A 20,070-nucleotide genomic window follows, 5' to 3' on the forward strand; every position below is an offset into this window, starting at 1 on the left:
CAAACAAACATAACGTTAATATATCCCAAAAAGGTCTCCCGGGCCTTGTGTAGTCTCTGGGCTGTGGCTTGTAAATGAGAAAACTAAAGGCCAGATATACTGTTGTAATTGGTGGTGGCGGTGGCAATTTTGTTAAAAAAAAACCTCAGTGATGCAGTTATGGAGACTCGCAAGGTAAGTTTGGATTACAGAGGCTAATTATATGCAAACATATTTCACAGTAAGAAATTAATTAGAACAGGTATTTCTGAAGGTCTTATTCGAATATATGATCAATATCTCTCTTTTATGACACTAGGACAGTACTTCTAGTTATGTGCTGAAGTCACCTCAAACAAGCACACACCATATACATTTCCCCCAAAGCCCCATTTGAGATGTCTTCTTCAGCGACTTTCTTTTCAGCACAAACACCCACATTTTACCACCGCTGGCTTAGCAGCAGAGTGTTGCGACAAACACAAGAAGTGAAGAGATAGGAAATAAGCCTCAAGACAACGCCTAAAAATAAAACCCCACAGAGCCGAGACAGGATAATTAGGGGTTTCAAGGCATACCTTTTTAAACATCAAATCTTGTGGACATTTCACTAGAAATGTTTTAAGAAAAATGAAGTGATTATCAAGAGGGGAGATTATTGAGAACAATGCATTGCTGGCCCCTCGGGCAGTGAAGGTATTAATCCTCTGTGTTCCCTTCCCCAAACAGAACAGATGTGACGCCACCATAACTCTGATTCCTCCCTCTACCTCCAGGTGCACGGACTTCCTCTCCTTCACTCTCTGACCCTCTGAGGCCTCCCTTGTAAGAATGGGGAAATCAGCCCTGTCACAGAAAACAACAGGGGTAATGCAGGGGCTTCACCTTCAGGTGATAACCACAGACCATGTCACACCTTCTAAGGAACTCCTTACCTCAGCATTTTGTTATTTTGGGTTTGTACGTACGAGTGTATCTGTATGTATGTATGTATGTATGTCTATGAAGTGAAAGGCCCTGCCTGACACACCACGCCAACTCTCCAGGACTTGGTTGGCATGAAGTGAGGGAACACCCTAATGTCATGGGTGCTACCTGACAACATGCAGGAAAGACAGCGGATGCAGAAGAAATGCAGAGCTGTCAATCACTGCTTCCCGAAATCATGTCACGCAATGCATTGCATTGCACTACCAATGCGGTTCATCTGCCTTGCCAGGCAGCTCAAGTGCACTAGTGCCACTTGTCACCCCAAATTGTTCCCTTGGTTCTGACTTTTGGGATTTTTCCGTTCTATATAGTTTATGTATATGTATTTAATTCTCTTGTCTGGATCTTAGGGATTTTGTCCATGATTACCACAAGGTATGGTCATTGACAGCAACCTCTCTCCTGGGCACTAACAGGGAGAGCGCCATTGTCACCATCTCTAAAGATCATTAAGATGAAATAACGGGGGAAGCGATAATTAACAGAGGGTGTACCCCATTTTGATCAGGGGATCTCCTCAGAAAACTCAGATTTATGATCATTATATGGTGGTCCCTGCTCATCATTGCACTAGGACTACCCACTAAAGATGGGTTCCTCTTTCCATCTGAAACTTTGACGCTTTGTATTATACTGTGTTTTTCAAATACACCACTCAAAGGGACACATGCATGAAGTGTCGGCACAGGGGTATTGCACCCGTTCTGGTGTCAACTCCCATTCAAGTTGTTGTAACGTTGAAATGGGTGCAATAACCTATATACACTTGATGTGCGAGACCCAAAATATCATACTTAGATAGAGTGACCAGATTTTCATAATAATGCATGAAACAAACACATATGGATTACAAATACACACACAGTTTCTAGCACACACTAACTAACATACACCAACACAAACACACACACATCAACACAAACACACACACAGAACCAGGAGATCTAGGGAGGAGCAGCCGTTTGAGGCCACTGCAGTGCCACCTGTTGTCCAGAAGCTGCAGTGGTTAAGCAGACAGCCCTGCTCTCCTCCCTCCTACCGGCTAGAAGAGTTCTAATGTGATCGGCTCCACCGCCGGCATCCTCCTCTGATCTCCTCCAACCTCCTCTCTCCTCCTACTCGCCCAAACCGGGAGGATACCTCATTAATAGCCGGGACTGTCCCGGATGAACCAGGAAATTTTGACAATTGTTGGGACACCTCATTAAAATCTGGGACTATCCCGGCTAAATCAGGACGCCTGGCCGCCATATACTTAGATTCATTGTGTAGAGGGGTGTCATTGTGACAAGGACTCGCAAGCACAGAAGATATTACAATTAATACAACCATATGGTTTCCTTTGATTGATACAAGGCACAGTCCCTGTCAATCAAGAACACTTCCTTAACTCACTAGGTTAAATTGTTCCCGTAAAGTCTTTGGAAAATTAGCTCTCCAAGACACATGTTTTTATAACTGTGTAAATTTGGCTTGAACATGTCTATTTTATAATACCCCACATACGTATTTCTATTCCTACAAAAGTGGTTACGTTTGATAGCAATGGGGAAAGCCAGTAAGATGTAAGGCTGGCCTTATACTGCCGGCGATGCAACCTATGACATCACCTGTCGCCGTCGCCATTGTGAAAGTTGTAATTAGGTTTGGATACGTCTCTGGCCACAAGGGGAGTGACGTCAGCAAGGGGGAAGGCAGAGGGGTTATGTGATTGGGTTATAGGCAGTCACATGGGGAGACCGTCTCTGTAAAATCAAATTCTAGTGACTACAAGGATTTTGGTAACGCCGTCACACCGTCGCCGTCGCGTCAACTATAAGCGCACGTGACGGCATCAATACAATCGTTTTGGAGCGACGTCGCGTCTCACGAAACTGCTGACGGAACCGCTGCCCTTGTGCTCATTGGCGAAACGCGTAGAGTGGAGGACTTAATCTTATTGGGAGCACCGGGTACATGCGCTGACTGCCAGCTGATGCGCGAGAGGATTCTGGAAGTGACGCATGTCCACAGGAACGAGCCGAAGCAGAGACCGCGGACACAATCAGTGGGGAAGCTTCAGAGCAGGTTCCTGTGAAGAAAGAAGCATCCAAACGGAGACCAGAGTGATGAGCAGCAGTGGTCAGCAGCGTATACCAACAAACACGATAGTGTTACGTGCCCATTTTATTATTGCATTATTGTAAGTGCACATTTTTACTGTGCTATGGCTGTGTCTTCTCCTTCCTATTGCTGAGGTGTATCCTTCCTGATGCTCCCGTTTGAAGTTAACCTCATCTGACGCACATCTGATCCAAAGATATATCATTGCCACATTTTGTGGGACATGCTTTCTTACCATTGACATCCTGTGAGTAGGCTGCACATATGAGCCAAGACCCTAAATAGTACACCACTTATTGTAATACTGCACTTAGATTTGTTTTCTATATTGTTTTTATCTCCCACATGCACCCCCTGGACTGCGCATACACTCAATTCTGGAGACCATATCTCCATAAGGACGTAAATAAATGAAGAGGTTGTGCAAAGAATGGCTAATAAATGGTGCATGGTCTGCATCAGAAAATGTATCTGGAAAGATTGAAGGATCTTAATATGTAAAGCTTGAGGAAGAAAAGGGTGAGGAGGATATGCTAAAAACTTTCATATACACAAAGGTTTTCCAACAAGAGGACGTCAGCACCCTGGAGCAGACTAAGGGGAAATGTGAGGGAGTACAAGGAAAGGCATAAGGTTACACTAATAATAACTTTATTTCATATAACGTGTCACAATGACAGTATAGCGAGCGGTACGCAGCACATAGGAATGTTACAGACACAGTCCCGGCCCAGATCAACTTACACTTTATGATTTTGGTGCCTGAGGCACAGGGAGATAAAGTGACCTGTCCAAGGAGCTGACACCGGGAATATGGACCAGGTTCAAACTCAGTGTTATTAGTAACAGAGTCAGTGTCTTTACTCACTGAGCCACTCCTCACACTAAATATGGAATAAACAATAGATAGGAAAATGGGCGGACTAGGAGGGCGAAGCGGGTCTTATCTGCCATCAAATTCTGTTTCTTTGATTGACAATGACAAAGTGCGTCCCCTCCCTTGGGGGACATACTAATGGACAATCTACGTAGGGACTATTTATATGGTAGTTAAAAGTGGCCCAACCTAAGAATCCTCCATCTACTTTCAGAAACTATTAGTTGTGTATGTGTACCTCATTGTACTGCAGTTACACAAAACAAACGTGCTGTGTCAGCCATGTCAAAACATTAACAAAAGTAAATTGTGACAGTAGATAATGCTATATACAGTGCTCGACATGGCAACATTTTAATCACTATGTTACATACTGCATTTGGAACATGAATTATATTCCCCCTACTAATGACATTGGTAATGTGACATTATCAGATATACTGCAAGTAAAGGTTTGACTTGTTCAGGATAACATTTTATATGGTTTTCTAGGATCTGCACATCACAAAACGTGTTACAAAATGTAGCCTGGAATTTATGTGAAAAAGATGTGAAAATCCTCTGGGCTAAACAGATGGCATATACCCATGTTTCCTAAAATAGGCACCATACAAATGTAGCAAGACTTCACATTTGTGGTGCCACGGCCGCTCAAGGTCAGACACCTGTAATGGTTGTGGCACCAGAGGCCCCCCCCCTTGCCTTCCTAGAGCATCAAATTACGCTTGGGATCATGTTATGTGACCCCACGGCGTCATTTGACGACGCGTTGCTATGGGGACACAGTGTCATTTAGTTTAAATGCCTTGGTGAAGAACAATCTTGAGCGCCCCCCAGTTTGCGCCCCCCTATTTTAGAATATCATCACAAGCAGCCACTGATCACTTGAATCATTGCATCATTATCTGCATAAAGCACATCCACTAGTTATAATTACTTATAACATGCTTTAAGAACTGCCTAGCAAATCTAATTTCTTCAAGGCAAAATAGCATGAAGTACTACAGTACAGGCATACCCCGGTTTAAGGACACTCACTTTAAGTACACTGACGAGTAAGGGCATATTTTCAATAGCCCCATACCCCTGTGTTCGTACGCTCGCTTCACAAATACCGACACTTATTCTGCCCTACAAACCGCCATAGTAGTGATGCGCTGATTCCCCTCGCCCAATAGGCAAAAGGCAGCTTGTGCAGGCGCCTGTCAGCACGTTCTGAACAGCAATACGGCTCCCTACCTGTACCGAAGCATCGATAAGTGGGGAAAAGGTAGTGCTTCACTTTAAGCACATTTCCGCCTTACATACATGCTCTGGACCCATTGCGCACGTTTATGTGGGGTATGCCTGTATACACATATTTCACAGGCATCAGCCCTGACGACCATGCAGTTTAGTCCAACCATGGCAGTGAGATAAAGTTACCTGCACCAAGATTGAACAATGTTAGGGTTCAAGAAATAGCATACCACCCTTTTAGGTGCTAGCGCTACATTTTCTACAGTTTATACACAATAGAAACTTAAAACTACAAGCCTACTGATCATCATGGTAAAATATTAGTATTACATGACATTTTGGGGGGGATGGGGTTTTGATTTCAGTCAATGTGGGGGCAAAGTGTATTCCCTCCAGTGGACCAGAAATCCCCCACCTTACTGTAGTGCATAGTCACCAACTCACTCGTTGTCAATGTGTGATAGAGATCCTGGCCGGTCTTCAGATTTGACTCACTTGCTAACACACAATACAGTACCAGTTCCAGATCATTATCACACTGGCGATGTGGAGTTTGTTAGCAGGTGTGGTACTGCTTTGACATTGGCACAGATAGAGCATTTGAGCTAAACATGTGCATAAAGAAAATGTTTTTGCATTTGTTTTTTTTAACAGTGGAATAATTAGAATTGACTGAACTTTTCCTTGGCCTTGGGATTGGGTTTACATTTCAAGCTCCATTATAATGCAACTAAAACAGGTACAGACGAGACCACGAGTATTCTAAAGCTTGCCTTAAACTAGCCCGGTTACATGCTGGGTATGTGCTGGGTGTAACCTGGCTAGTTTAAGGCAAGTTTAAGGCATGTATCCAGCATGTATCTGGGTGTCCCTGGGTCTTTTTGGCGATTGCCACTGGTTTGTGTTAGAATAGTCGCAGTCTCTGCTGTATGTTGAATATGCAAATCTCTTAGCATCAATGAATCAAGACATTTTTCGCTGGCGTTGTCCCTCATGCTTCAGAAATACGTGGAACAATAAGAAAAAGTTAAGGTAAAAACGTCATGTATCTGGATATATTATCAAGGTGCAGATCCACTTTAATTTGTTTATTCTCTACGATATGAATAAAACTGAGCTGATCACCTTATTTACATACTGTAAGCAGCTGGCACCAGGGGTATAGGCTTTACGTCTCATGTAGACACCAGGGACACAAGAGTTACTCACTGGCAATAGGCGCTTAATTATATAGACCTGCCCCTTTCTTTAAAGGTGCGCTTCCACGTAAGGCCACAATGAAATTATAGCAGTGATGTGCGCAGCGAGGGAAACCTCTGTGATTGGAAATAAATCTGACAAAAAAAAGAAATATTCTGCAAGCTCCTGTGGTACTGATGAAGTTAAAGAGCGACAAAGCCCTCTGCTCAAAACACAGCAATAAAAGAGGCTTTATGCATTTGGGTGTCATTATGCATCTTTTTGCCCACGATTTTGGACTTTCTACACTAAATATGTTGTGTTTTTTTTCTGTAGAAGTGAAAGCTACTTCGGTCTAAATGATCCATTGGAAGTAGCCCCTGTGTCATAAATAGTAATAGTCAGTCTTTCCCAAAAGTAGAGAATCCTGGAGCAGAGAATCCAGTGTCAGTGCATCAGAAAAATAGCCACAGCTGTGATCCCACAGTCTTTGGGTCACACGTGACCCATGCAGATATGACTGGAATAAATGCAATAAAATTGAGGTAAATCTGGACACTGTATTTGAAGATATTGCGTATGTATATAAAAAAATAACTCCTATTGTGGAAAGATAACAAGCCTCATAGTATGTTTCCAGAGGGACTATCCATAGACTCACAGCTGTGAGCCAGGGACAGATCCCTATATGGCTAGGGGTATGTAACTCCTGGAGTACGAACAGTCCTAAGTAGGATGAAATATCAATAACAGTGGTGTAGGGTACTCACAACCACCACAAAGTATCTCCGGGTCCGGCGTGCACACGGCTGAAGGAAATAGACGACTGGAAGTCCCACAGGGGGGAAGCAAAGCGCTGCACTGCTCGATGATGGAGGCTGCATCACGTGAAAAAAAAATCACTTTTATTCTAGCCCGGCAGCATGAAAATCAGGACACACAGAGGACACCCTAATGCATTTTGTGCTGTGCAGTCTTTGTCAAAGCGCTGCACAGCGAGAAATGCATGAGAGTGTCCTCTGTTTCCGGATTTTCATGCTGCCGGGTTAGAATAAAAGTGATTTTTTTTATACGCGATCCAGCCGGCATCATCGAGCAGTGCAGCGCTTTGCTTCCCCCCTGTGGGACCTCCGGTCGTCTTTCCCAAAACATGTTTTTTCCCCTAACTCATAACTGAATCATCCCTCTTTCTGGTGGAGAAAATGGCAGCCCTTTTTTTTTTAACCACCAAAATATGACTATTTTACAAGTGGGCATCACTGAAGAAACATACTAGTGGTACCAAGTACCACTCCATTCTCTATTTACAGATGTACAGTTCTGCTTTTGAATGAAATAAGAGATTTATTGTAAAACGCCTCTCTGGCCTTCTGTTTCCGAAAATACCTTTTGTATAGATCAGGAGTGGCCAACCTGTGGCCGAATTTCCCGTATCCATCCCCAAGTCCATTCCTCCACCCCCCGGTACGGTGCAACCTGTCAGGTCCAACTTCCCCTCGCCGCAGGATGGAACCCCCTGAGGTAACGATCTTGGGGACGGGGGAGAGAGGGAGGGTGGGGAGAATTAAGTGAGAGAAGAGGAGGTGGGGGGACGAGGACTGAGTGAGAGGGCAGAAGGACAGTGCTCCAATCTTGCCTTGAGTGCCCTAGCTACGGGAGTGTCAGTAGGAGGAGTTGGGGAGGAGTTACACAGTGCACAGATTATAATGAGCTGTATCACATTGTCATTTACCATCGTACTTATCCCCATTGTTTGTCATTTATTTACCATGAATTGTAATTTTGGGAAGCGCTGTGTACATCGTTGGTGCTACATAGATAACATTATACAAACATATGTATCAAGGCAAAAGTGATGACATTCAGGTGCAAAAACATTACATCCGAGATTTCAATGGGATTTTTCTTTTTAGAGCTTGCACTCTTTATAGTGCTCACGGTACCGGAACAAAAGAAATGCTGAGCCCCATGTGCTGACCGGGGTCTGATCCTGTGCTAGATCCTGTGTTTGAATGAATTCAATGTGAGGAAGGTAGCGGGCACTGAAGAAGTTGAAGAAAAGGTTTCTTTATTGAATATACATATTCCTCCTGCGCGTTTCGGTGCCAGATGGCAACGAAACGCGTAGGAGGAATATGTATTTTCGATAAAGAAACACTTTCTTCAACTTCTTCAGTGCTCACTGCCTTCCTGCTATTGAATGTACAGTATTTGCTTTTTTTGATACATCTGGTGCATTTGTTTTCCCCCAGAATTGTACCACTTTTACCTTGCTTTGTGAGGGCTTGTAAAATGTATAAAGGCAACACTAACAAAACTGAGCTTTTCAAAATTCTGTATAAGGCATTGCGCCTCTGAAAAAGCTAAATAGGTAAATACATGTGCAGAAGATTTCATACTTCTGAAAAGAATTTTGGTAACTTTAAAACATACTCACAATGTGTCCTGATTAATCAGAAATATTCATTTTGTATAAGGCAAACAAGGCTGGGGGATTGTGTTGGTTCTTTCTTCCATGTAGTAAAATACTGTACCAAATGAGGTAGAAGTATTAGGATTAATTTTACTCAATCAACAGATAGTTGATATGTTGCAAGATTTTGAACCTCACCCTTCTCCCCTCTTTGTTTTGTTTACAAAGTTCTCTCTGATAAATTTCCTCAAGTCAATGGTAGATGAAAATATCTTCCTTATTCTCATGCTAAATCTCCCTGACAAGACCTTTTACCTGTTGGGCAACTCGCCGTAAAACTGAGGTCTGCCCACTTTCATGGAGAGTGTTGTAGAGCGTTGCGTGTGCACCTGTTAACCAGCACTGTAAAACACTGTGGCACGCTGAACACTCTGGGTGCAAAGTCTTCCGGCTGCAAAATAAGAGCAAAAGTGTGGGGGGTGGGGGGGGGGGGGGGAGGGGAACACCCTGACTAGAAAGTCATTGGGATATGTGTATCGAGGCAATTTTGGAGCAAAATCAAAGTGGGTTCTGGGGCTAGAGAAGTACCCTCTTGTCCCCTTGTCCCATCCTACTTTTCCTTTATCCCTTATCCCCCTGTACATCCCACATATGGCCCTACCTATATGTTATCTGTTCTCTTAGTGTGCCGTTGTCAGTTGTTTGACTTATTTGTGCACTGATTACATTTTCAAATTGGTTATATACCAGTGACTTTGTATCTATTATTAGGGTGTGCTGGATTTTCTTCAGTACTTTATTGTGTTTGAGAGGGATTGGGCCCTCTCTAGTTCGTGGCACCCCGCTTTGTGTATATTTATCTACTTTGTGTGAGTGCTGTCTATTACTTTTGTCTATACAGTGTTTTTATACATTGATAAATCTGCTGCAGTTGTTTGCTCCACATTTTGCCCTACTTTTGTAGCTTGGAGACTTTGATACATAACCCCCAACAATATATCAGCCTCCCGGCAGCCAAATAGTACACAAAAATAGCAAAAGCTCCCCTCGTTGATAAAGTTGGTGCAATTATTTGCACACCTCCCAGTTTTGCAGCTGGGAAACTTTGATACATAACTAGAGTTCTGCAAATGTCGTCAAATCTGCTTTTTAAACGTTTTAGGGGTTTTCTCTAAAAATTTGGTGCTATTGTGACATTTTCGCGAAAGTTCACATTGCCTGGAAATGCAAGAAAATAGACTTCTGGGTAGCATTTCCAGATTATTGTGAACTTTTGTGACATGCCAGAATTGTATGAAAATGGCCATATACCTCGGGCCATGTGACCGGAAGCCATTGGCTGCTGGAATGATCAATGCACATCGCCCGGGAGTCAGTCAGCGCTATCACGCCTGAATCAGGGATATCTGACTCTGCTACTGACTCTAATAGCAGCTATCGCAGATCTGGTGGCGACAGCGCGGATCGCGTTTTGATGACTCCTGGCCATTTGGCTTCTTACGCTGGGCAATATTTTAAGAGTTTGCCGTTTCCATGAAGGTTTTCACAAAAGGAATGACAGCACTCTTCGCCTGATTTGTGGAGTTCAGCAGAAAAAAACATCACCCCCTCTCCCCCAAGTGTTCCTTCAATGGTTTTCAGAATATTGCTTATTACAAATGAACAATGTCAAAGTTTGGAATCTGTCCAGGTGTCCTCTTTAGCAAACCTTTTACAGAAGAATAATGGGAGCCCCTCGGTGCCGGTAGGGTCTGCAACAAACTGCACAGCATCCAATATTTTCCAGAAACCTGGCAAGAACCCCTTCAGAAGCCAGCCCGATAAGGCATTGCATAGCACAGTGCGGGCACACTCCTTTGCAATTAGGGTTGCCAGGTGGCTTCTCCAAAAATACTGGACTCAATGGTGAAAGGTGCGTCAGGTCACTATGTCCAGGGAAGTAATATCGGACACATACATGTCCAGTATTACAGTACCTCTCATTTTGTACTGGACAGATTATCCAAATACAGGACAGTCCAGTTCAATACCGAACACCTAGCAACCCTATTTGCAATGTGTTCTAGACCATTCTGGCAGCCAAGGGGTTGATGAGACCCTAGCCGAAGCTTAGCTGTACACTCCCCCAGAACTGAGGGATGGAGGTGCCTGTTTTTTATGTTGTTGTCAGTAATGAAACTTGCACGGAAAGCTGTACATAGCAGAATAATAATAATAGTAACAATATGGGTAACATTAAATCTTAGTAGCTGTGACACAAAACATAGAGTGGGGCTTTCCTACAGTATGACCACCGTTGCCTGATACTAGATCTTGAGTTTAAAATAGCAACACCCCCCCCCCCCTTTATTTTTTGCTCTCACCAGAGGCAGGGGTCTGCCAGAACAGAACTCACCGATATTACTATGGGGACCCCTGATTCAAAACAGAAACCTTTATGAACATTAAAAAAAAAAAATGAAGTTGAAATGTTTTCATTTTTCCTAGTTTTGGTCAATAAATTAAAAAGTATATTTATTTACCACAATCCCACAGCTACCACATTCCTAACAGTCTTTGAACACAAACGATAGTAGACAGAATAGACAATTGATGAAAGAATTACAGGATAGGATATTAACCTCTTCATATCTGAAATAATCTAAAATGCATTGGCAGATTTCTACAGTACTGGTGAACTTAGAGCTCCAAAATGACCAGCAATGCAGGCCCATCCTCGACAAGAAGAGTTAAATTAGTACTGTACTGTATATAAGCATTACCTATACATACTGTCCCCGTGCAACACCTCTATAGAAAACTACTGCAAAATAGGTAGAAAATGTCTACCAACCTTTTCTTTTTTTTTTTTGTTTCCAGCTGCCTGTTTCCAGAGAAGCGACTACTACAAAAACTGCTGGCTGGCTCTAAAAGTGGAAAAAAAATAACAAAATAAATATATACTGTATATCTGCAAAGCTGCTGTGGGGTGTGTGAGAGAGACTGGAGACTGTCACTGATTTGTGAGAGGAGAGCAGAGCTTTCCGAGGAGGGGTTAGAAGAATTCACTCCCACCACTCCCTCTGAACCAAAAGTATTTGGCAGCGAGCCTCGCTTGTCCACCTGTACAATTAAGCTCTCAGCTCTGTGTGAGACGAGTCCCATTTTTATCAGTAGCTCTGCTCGCCTCGTTTCTCTCATGGTGGACGTGGATAAGTGCGGTGGTGAAAAAGCACAGCCCTTCTGGTATCCTATTTCCTGGCGTCTCATGCTATCCGTCCTTTACTAAACACACATGAGAAGATACCCGTACTTATACCAATTCTGCTGCCTTTAATACAACAAAACAGATTGCTCTGTTGCATACGATCTGTATGCATCCTTTTATCATAGTTTTATTTTTATTTTGTTTGTCGTGTATGTTTATGTCGTATTCATACAAGAGTTATATACTGTGGTGTATTTCTGCCCTGCTTGCTTTATTCTAATAAAATATTAATGGCGAAGAACAAATTAAAATGTTCTTATATTGTAAGCAGGGACTCCTTTTCCTAAATGTTACTTTTATGTCTGAAGCGCTTCTTCCTATTATGTATTATTTGTTATTTATATGATTATGTCACGTGTATTATTACTGCTGTGAAGCGCTGTGTACATTAATGCCGCTATATAAATAAAGATATACATACATACGTACAGCAAGGCCTCGCTTCTCGGCGCCCCGCTTTACGGCGATCCGCTGATACGGCGGCACCTAGAAGGGGGCCTCCATGTCTCCTCAGAGGCAGTTGCCGCCGGCGCGCATGCGCAGAACGTAGCGGAAATTGCCGGGTTGCACATGCACACAAGGGGGAAATTGCCGGGTTGCGCATGCGCACAAGGGGGAAATTGCCGGGTAGCGCATGCGCACAAGGGGGAAATTGCCGGGTAGCGCATGCGCAGAGCTAAAAATCGCTGGTTCCGCTTTCCGACGATTTTCACTATACGGCGGGCCCTTAGAACGGAACCCGCCGTATGCCCGGGGCCCCGCTGTACATACATATGTACATACTTTGCACATAGAATAGAAGTGCTAAACTGTAACCTTTATTCTTCCCCAATGTAATGTTAGCCCCTCTGGATTTAAAGGGCCCACGGTGCAGTAGCAAAAATATACAGGATATCAAAGCACTCTAAAAAATATCCCATTGTCCTGTTTGTACTTTTTAAATGTCCTCTTTGAACTTGTGTCGCAAGGCAGCAAAACCACTATTTTCTCTGGAGGAAACGTCAGGCATATTTTTGTGTATCTTTGGGGCAATCCGAGACAATGAACAGAGCCCAAGACATGTTTATCAAGGCAACACTGGTTTCAAAACTAGTGTCCGGTATTTACACCCTTAGAACAATCTACAGGCATACCCCGGTTTAAGGACACTCACTTTAAGTACACTCGCGAGTAAGGACATATCGCCCAATAGGCAAACGGCAGCTCGCGTACATGCCTGTCAGCACGTCCTGAACAGCAATACCGGCTCCCTACCTGTACCAAAGCTGTGCGCAAGCGGGGAGACTATAGAGCCTGTTACAAATGTGTTATTTACATCAGTTCTGCACGTATATGACGATTGCAGTACAGTACATGCATCGATAAGTGGGAAAAAGGTAGTGCTTCACTTTAGGTACATTTTCGCTTTATATACATGCTCTGGACCCATTGCGTACGTTAATGTGGGGTATGCCTGTACAATACATAGTTAAACAAACCGATTCAGCGTTATTTGTCTGGAGCATTAGGATTTTTCCACATTTTTCTTAGGAAGACAGAACAGAAAGCGGTAGGTGTGGTTTATTTAATAGAGCGCAATCTTGAGAAAGGGCTTAACGTAGACCGCTACCTTGCTTTTTCTGGCTGCGTCCACCAGCTAAACATAGCTGGCATTGAATAAGTGCTACAGAAACATACAGCAAGGAGGTGTAAACGTGCAATGCATGTGAGCATGGTAATGGGATCTTAAATGGAGAGTTACAGAGAATATACCTTTAAAGATCCAGATTAGCTTTGCTGGTTTAAAAATACTTAATTTACACATTGCTCTATACACACAAACACATATACACACAGACCTTAGTACACACCTAAACAGTAATCTTTATAAACACACAAATAGTACCAGATATATACATTCATATGTACCCTAGCACAACGATACACATTCCCACACACATGTAGCCTATGAATATACTCCATTCCCACACGGTGCCTTAAACTCCTATATATATGGCATTATACAGTATGCGCTATATCCCAGCACACACACACATCTCTCTATCTCACTCACCAAGAGGTCCTAATGTTAGGGGAAGCAGGGCTGAGTTTGACTCAGACTATCGCGTTCTTGCCCTGTCTCTGGCCTAGATTTACTAAAGGTATTGATAATGCTGTGCGGTAATAGTCAAAACACGATGTTATTTCTACAGTCGCATTTACTAAAGCATAACGCAGCATGAACTCCTATTTTATCGCAGCGATAAGTGTGAGCTAAATTTAAAGCCAGGGACGATGATTAGCAGGCAAATGAGTCTGCATCCCCATAGACACGCGTGTTACATTTAATGACGGTATCGCACATGAGAAAGCAAGTGTGTGCAAATAAAGAACGAACGGCTAATTACCTATTCACATGCTACTCACTAAACTCAGATATCTTGCGATATTGGGCTACCGCCCCCAAAATCTCCCATTTCCATCACGTAGCGCAGGCTGGCAGTGAGCCTATCTTGCCTATGTATATAATGGCCACGATATATAGGTACATAGGTAGGATAAAACTGGCCACTTATGAACATGTTATTCTTGCTAAATATGAACTGTAAGGCATCTTACTGCCTATTCACTGGAAGGTGCCTTAAGGCTTAGGGCTGTTAGTTATACACGGCCCAGTCACACAGGAACTGTGGGCCGCTTTTTCTGCTACCTTTTCTTGTTTCCCATACCAGGGGGTGCTGAATGCTGGGCTGTCCCACATTCCTGCAACAAACAACGGTAAAGCAGGTCGAGTTTTTCTAAAACCTGGCAGGACATACAGGGAGATTTCTAAGCATCCAGAGTAGTTATAACAGGGTTAAGTGCTAGAATGGATAGTTTGCAGGCTCAGGTAACCCCTTTTCTTGATAGAGGGGCACCACACACTGTTCGTACTATTCCGCCTTCAAGGGGCTAATGGGGTTACTGCTCATTCAACATTACTTTCCCAATGCTATGTCGTTAGCATCACCAGAACTGTATTTTGGGGATCCACAGAAATAATCAGATATTTTTGACCCAATGTCAAGTGCCCACAGCTATACAATCTACATCCGTTTAAAACAGAATTTCAGTGAATGTTTGATAGATGATTGTAAGAGATGTGTGCAGAGGTACATTTAATGGAGACCGATTAGGGTGAAATGAAATCCTGGCTTTATTGAGCCAGTTCCTTTAAACATCAGTTTTAAGGCAAAACATATGTACAAAATAAACAAACATCTATCCCTTATAAGGGCTAACTTACTTCCCCAATCCCTATCTGTAAGGCTGGAGGGATAATCCCAATACCAGCCTCACCCCAAAGTCTCAGGAGGTACCTTAAAGCAGATGATCCTTCATGTCAGTCACTGGCAGGTTCCTCTGCGTCCAGGAATATAGGTCTCTGGATGTCTGGGCGTCTTGATATCAGCACAGCCTTTGTGCTCAAGACAGTATCTGTGTGCAGGCCTCTCTGCTCTCCTGTGTCAGCACAGTTGTGTGCTATGAAGTCCTCTCTAGGCTTCTCTCACAGGAGGCTTTTCAACCTGTCTTATTACCAGGTGGAGACTGGTTAATTGTCTGGCTGCAATTAATCAGCTCCCTGCTGGATTTCTGAATACCGGAGGCTTTTATTTAAACAGGGATAAGTCGCTGTTACAAAGATCTATTGTCCAATCAGCAAACAACCAACGTCTGGAGCTTCGGTATGACAACAAACAAATTTTGGCATACCGTACTCAGTTTAATCATCTAGTGCTAGAATCCGCTTACCCTGAAGATAAAAAGCAGCCTGGAGCCTCTCGGCAATGGGGCACTTGGCTGCAGGGGCAAGGCTCCTCGTCCCCCCACCCCTCACCTTTGGGCCGGTCCACGTGCTGCTTCCCCTCTCCCCTCCTCCTCCAGCTTGGCTGGATTGCATGATGTTCCCCCCTCTTCCTCACGGGGGGGCAGAGGTAAGGGGATTTAAAGGAGGGAAGGGGAGGGAAGGCAGTCTGCTCCCTGAAAAGAAGTTCCCGCCCACCCATCCCGTTGTTTGTGTAATACCATGACAATGGTATAATATATTGTATATAATGTTGTATTATCTTCCTTTTCAAAAAATAAGTATACATAAGAAGGATGTTGATCCAGGTAGTAATCTGATTGGCAATTCTTGGGAGTCAGGAAGGAATTAATTTCCCCCCTTATGAGATATCATTGGATGATATGACACTGGGGTTTGTTGTTTGCCTTCCCCTGGATCAATATACTGTAAGTAGGGATATAGGATAAAGTATCTGTCGTCTAAATGTAGCATAGGTTGAACTTGATGGACGTATGTCTTTTTTCAACTTCATCTACTATGTAAATATGTCTGCCATGTCTGAGGTGGGCATTCCATGGCATGTATTCCCTACGTCAGGGTGGCTGTTGGGGGTGAGGGCTAGATGTGTGTTAACCTTGTCAGCGGGGGCTCTATGGTGCAGATAACCCCTAAAACCTTGTGGTGGCTGGGGGTAGCAAGTGGACAGGGGTCATTTGTGCGTGATTCCCTGGGACCAGTATCGCTTAATGGCCGGGACAACGGGTGCCCGGCTTGGAGGATGTGCGGGCCATGGTTGGGGTGCCATCGGCCTTTACCCGGGGGAGAGCACGCTGGCAGGGTTGGCACTTACCAGGGTTTATTTGTGTAAATAAAGCCGTGGCTTTTGTACCTCCAGCCCTTTGTTGTGTGTTTATTTATTTATATGTGGGTTGGGAGAGGGAGGGTGAGCTTCATCGCAGGCTCCAAGGTCAGGGCTCCTGTGACTTATCCTGGGTTAACAGGTTGGGATACCATGATATCACAAGAACTCGAAGAAATGGCCAGAGCAGTTGATGGGTCAATCCTTACTTCAGATCCTCTGAAGTGGCATACTCCTCCATTGAAAATTATCTTCTGTAATGAACATTTGGAAATTCTACAGTTTGAGCTCATTGATGCGCCACACTTCCTTGTTATTCTAGGAAGGCTCTGGTTAAAGGAACATAATCCAACTATTCAATGGGAGGCACGTTCTGTGAAGTTGACGTTCACATTTTGCAGAGATCAGTGTTTTGTGATAACACCCGAGAAACAAATGATTAATCATTATGTGTATCTGTTCTCTGGAGTTTCGGAGATCCACCATACAAGTGCCGTCGATGACTCATTACCAGAGATAAATCAAGGTTTATCTGTAAACTGCCCTCCTACTGTTTCTGTACGTTCCTCCTACATACCAATTAGATTGTAAGCTCCTCGGAGCAGGGACTCCTCTTCCTAAATGTTACATTTGTCTGAAGCACTTAATCCCATGACCTGTTATTTATATTATTTGTTATTTATATGATTACCACGTGTATTACTACTGTGAAGCGCTATGAACATTAATGGCGCTATACAAATAAAGACATACAATACAATACAAGATTTTACAGACGTTTTTGACCAAATGATCCAAAAATCCCTGCCCCCTCCTTGCTCTTTAAAATTGCCAAATTGGTGTAGAACCCTGCAATAATATCCCTTGCAGGAGAATTTATGCACAGAAGGAGAATTTATGCATGAGTGACATTGAAGGTCAAGAGTCCAAACAGAGTGAAATGTAAGAGAAACACCTTGCGAAGCTTGGTTCTTCAGGATATTTTGATTTATCTGAAGACAAAATGATCCAGATGAAGAGGATGAAAATAGGGATTTTTCAGATAGTGATCTAAGACATTTTTATCTGCAGGACAACAAAGATAAAAACATTGAAGTGAAGGAAGAGAAGCTTATAAAGCAGCTTATAAAGCTTATAAAGCCTTATAGCAGAGTGTGGGGAATTGAAGGATGGGAATGAGTGTGTAACGTCTGCTTTGGATGGTTCTGGTGACACTTGACTTCCCAGTGGACTCTGCTGTAGAAATAAATGATGTTGGTAAAATCAGTGCTATAGCTAAAGACGTTAAGAACACACAGTAGGAAATAATATCTTCGAATCTCAGAACTGGGAGATGGCACCAAAGTGTAACAAGGTTCTAAGATATGTAGAACGCTGTAAAACTTTCATGGGAGAGGACAACATATTGAAGTTAAATCCTACAGCTGTGAACTGTAACTTGAACAAAGCTGCCTGTAAACTGAAGCTGTCTGACTGGAGAGCAGCTATTGAAAGCTGTCATGAGGCTCTTGAAGTCAATCCATCTAGGACTAAAGCACTTTACAGACTGGTTCAAAGCAGGCCAGGATTGAAAGATTATGAACAGGCACTGGGTGATTTTAAGAAAGTTCATGAACTAGCACCTGATGACCAAGTTATAAGTGGTGAAATACTTTGGGTTAAGAAGAGAACTAAGGATACCCCTCTGTGGTCTTTGACTCTAGTCCAGATTATCAAGTTCGGAACATCCTGATTCCAAGTATACGGGGGTAAATACATTTGTTTGGTAGATTGGGAAAGTTTTGGGCAAAAAACCTGGCAGTCAGAGGCTGTCATGATTATCTCCCGCAGTACTGCTGGCCGACTTGTAGGGACACACAGAGGTTAGGTTCTGACTCTGGCCGGTTACAACTAGAATAGTTGTATTCCCCCCCCCCCCCTAGGCATGACGCTCCCAACTGCCATCCAGCCAGCACCTGGCTATGGCAACAGTCTCGCTAGTGTGCCAACGGACTCACATCCTGGTCATGTGAAAGGGATTTAACCCTGACATTGCCGGCACTTACCAGGACTTACATGTCAGGGCCGGGAAACACATAGCCGGGGCACTAGGCTACATACGATTTTCCAAAAATACCTTTGTTGGGTCCTATAGGCGGACGCTCACAGAGGTATGCAAGGGAGTCTGGTTATAGTGAAATTAAATAAGGCTTTTATTGCGCCTTTTTTCTTAACATCAGGAAACCATCCAAACAAGGGGTAAACAAAGCTTCTATTCACTTGGGAGTATTTCTAGTGAAATACTACTGTATGCAGTCCACACTCCCTTTAGATAAGCATGTCTCCCAGCCCCAAACATATAGCATGAAATAAGCAGATATATAAAGTCTCATAAATGAAAGTCTTATCTGTTCCTTGTGGTTTGGAGGGAAAATCTTCTCTGTTCCTGCGTTGCTACCTTTCCTCAGATTTTGTCAGCATTCAGGTTTAGAAGTTTCCCCTGTGTCTTGAAAGCAGCTCTGCTGTTTCTTCTGGCAGGGCTCAAGACAAGTTGTGAGAGTCAAGGACAATCTCTGCTCTGTCTCCAAGTTCAGCTCAGGTGTGAGCTAAGGAGTCTCTCTTCCTGTCTCAAAAGACAGGCTTTTCTAAGCAATCTAATCAGGCAGGTGGTGTTTGTTAATTGACTAACAGCAGTTAACCACCACACTGCTGGATTAAAGGCACATTACCTGAACAGGGATAACTCCCCTGTTACATACCTCCCCTGTTTGTGGGAAGCTCGGGCTTGCCACGGCCAAAGCCCATCCTTCCACTCTCATTCTAGATATCTCTGTGACTTGAATGAGAGTGGATGGAGGAAGTCCCGCTGGGATTGGAGCCCTTTCTCCAGTTTATTCGCGTCTCCTCCCAAGGGTGCTTGAGATCAGCACTCCTCAGTCGCTCGAGGAGGACTTTTTCTAAGTAGAGTCTTTTTGCTATGTGCGCGGTCATGAGATTTCCCTCACGTCGGGTGCTCGTCTTATTGTAGGCAGACTGTATGGCAGTATTTGCAGAGCGTTTAAAAACAGCCCTTTGAATTTTCTGCTCTTGAAGCTGTCTCTCTGCCCTTTTCCCACTCAATGGGGTTGCTAGTTCAGCCTCTTTGGGATTAAGTTGTAATTCCACCCCCACTTCCAGAGAATGTCCCATCTTTTCAGCTTCATCAGCTAAGGATTCTTCTGGTTTTGATTCAGCACGTGTACCTTCTTTTATTGCCTGTTGGGTGGCTGAAGTTTTTGCTAGTGCTTGTTTAGGTAGTTCACATTTTGCAACCTTGTCTTTCAGACAAGCGGTATTCCCAGCTCTCACTGTACCTTTGTCTTCATGGGTTTTTGAGGCTGTGGGATACTGACGCTTAGTC

General features: G+C 43.6%; 1 protein-coding gene across 1 annotated transcript in view; it reads right to left on the bottom strand.

Moving 5' to 3' along the window:
• ZBTB7C (zinc finger and BTB domain containing 7C) overlaps positions 1-11,787 on the bottom strand; it is a 135,068-nt gene extending 123,281 nt beyond the window's left edge. Inside the window, exon 1 of the mRNA XM_075585995.1 lies at positions 11,614-11,787. The gene's annotated coding sequence lies outside the window, so the exon portion shown is untranslated. The remainder of the gene's footprint in view (positions 1-11,613) is intronic.
• Between the last annotated feature and the right edge of the window lie 8,283 nt (positions 11,788-20,070).

Source organism: Ascaphus truei, chromosome 1 (genome assembly GCF_040206685.1).
Source record: "Ascaphus truei isolate aAscTru1 chromosome 1, aAscTru1.hap1, whole genome shotgun sequence".
Classification (NCBI taxonomy): domain Eukaryota; kingdom Metazoa; phylum Chordata; class Amphibia; order Anura; family Ascaphidae; genus Ascaphus; species Ascaphus truei.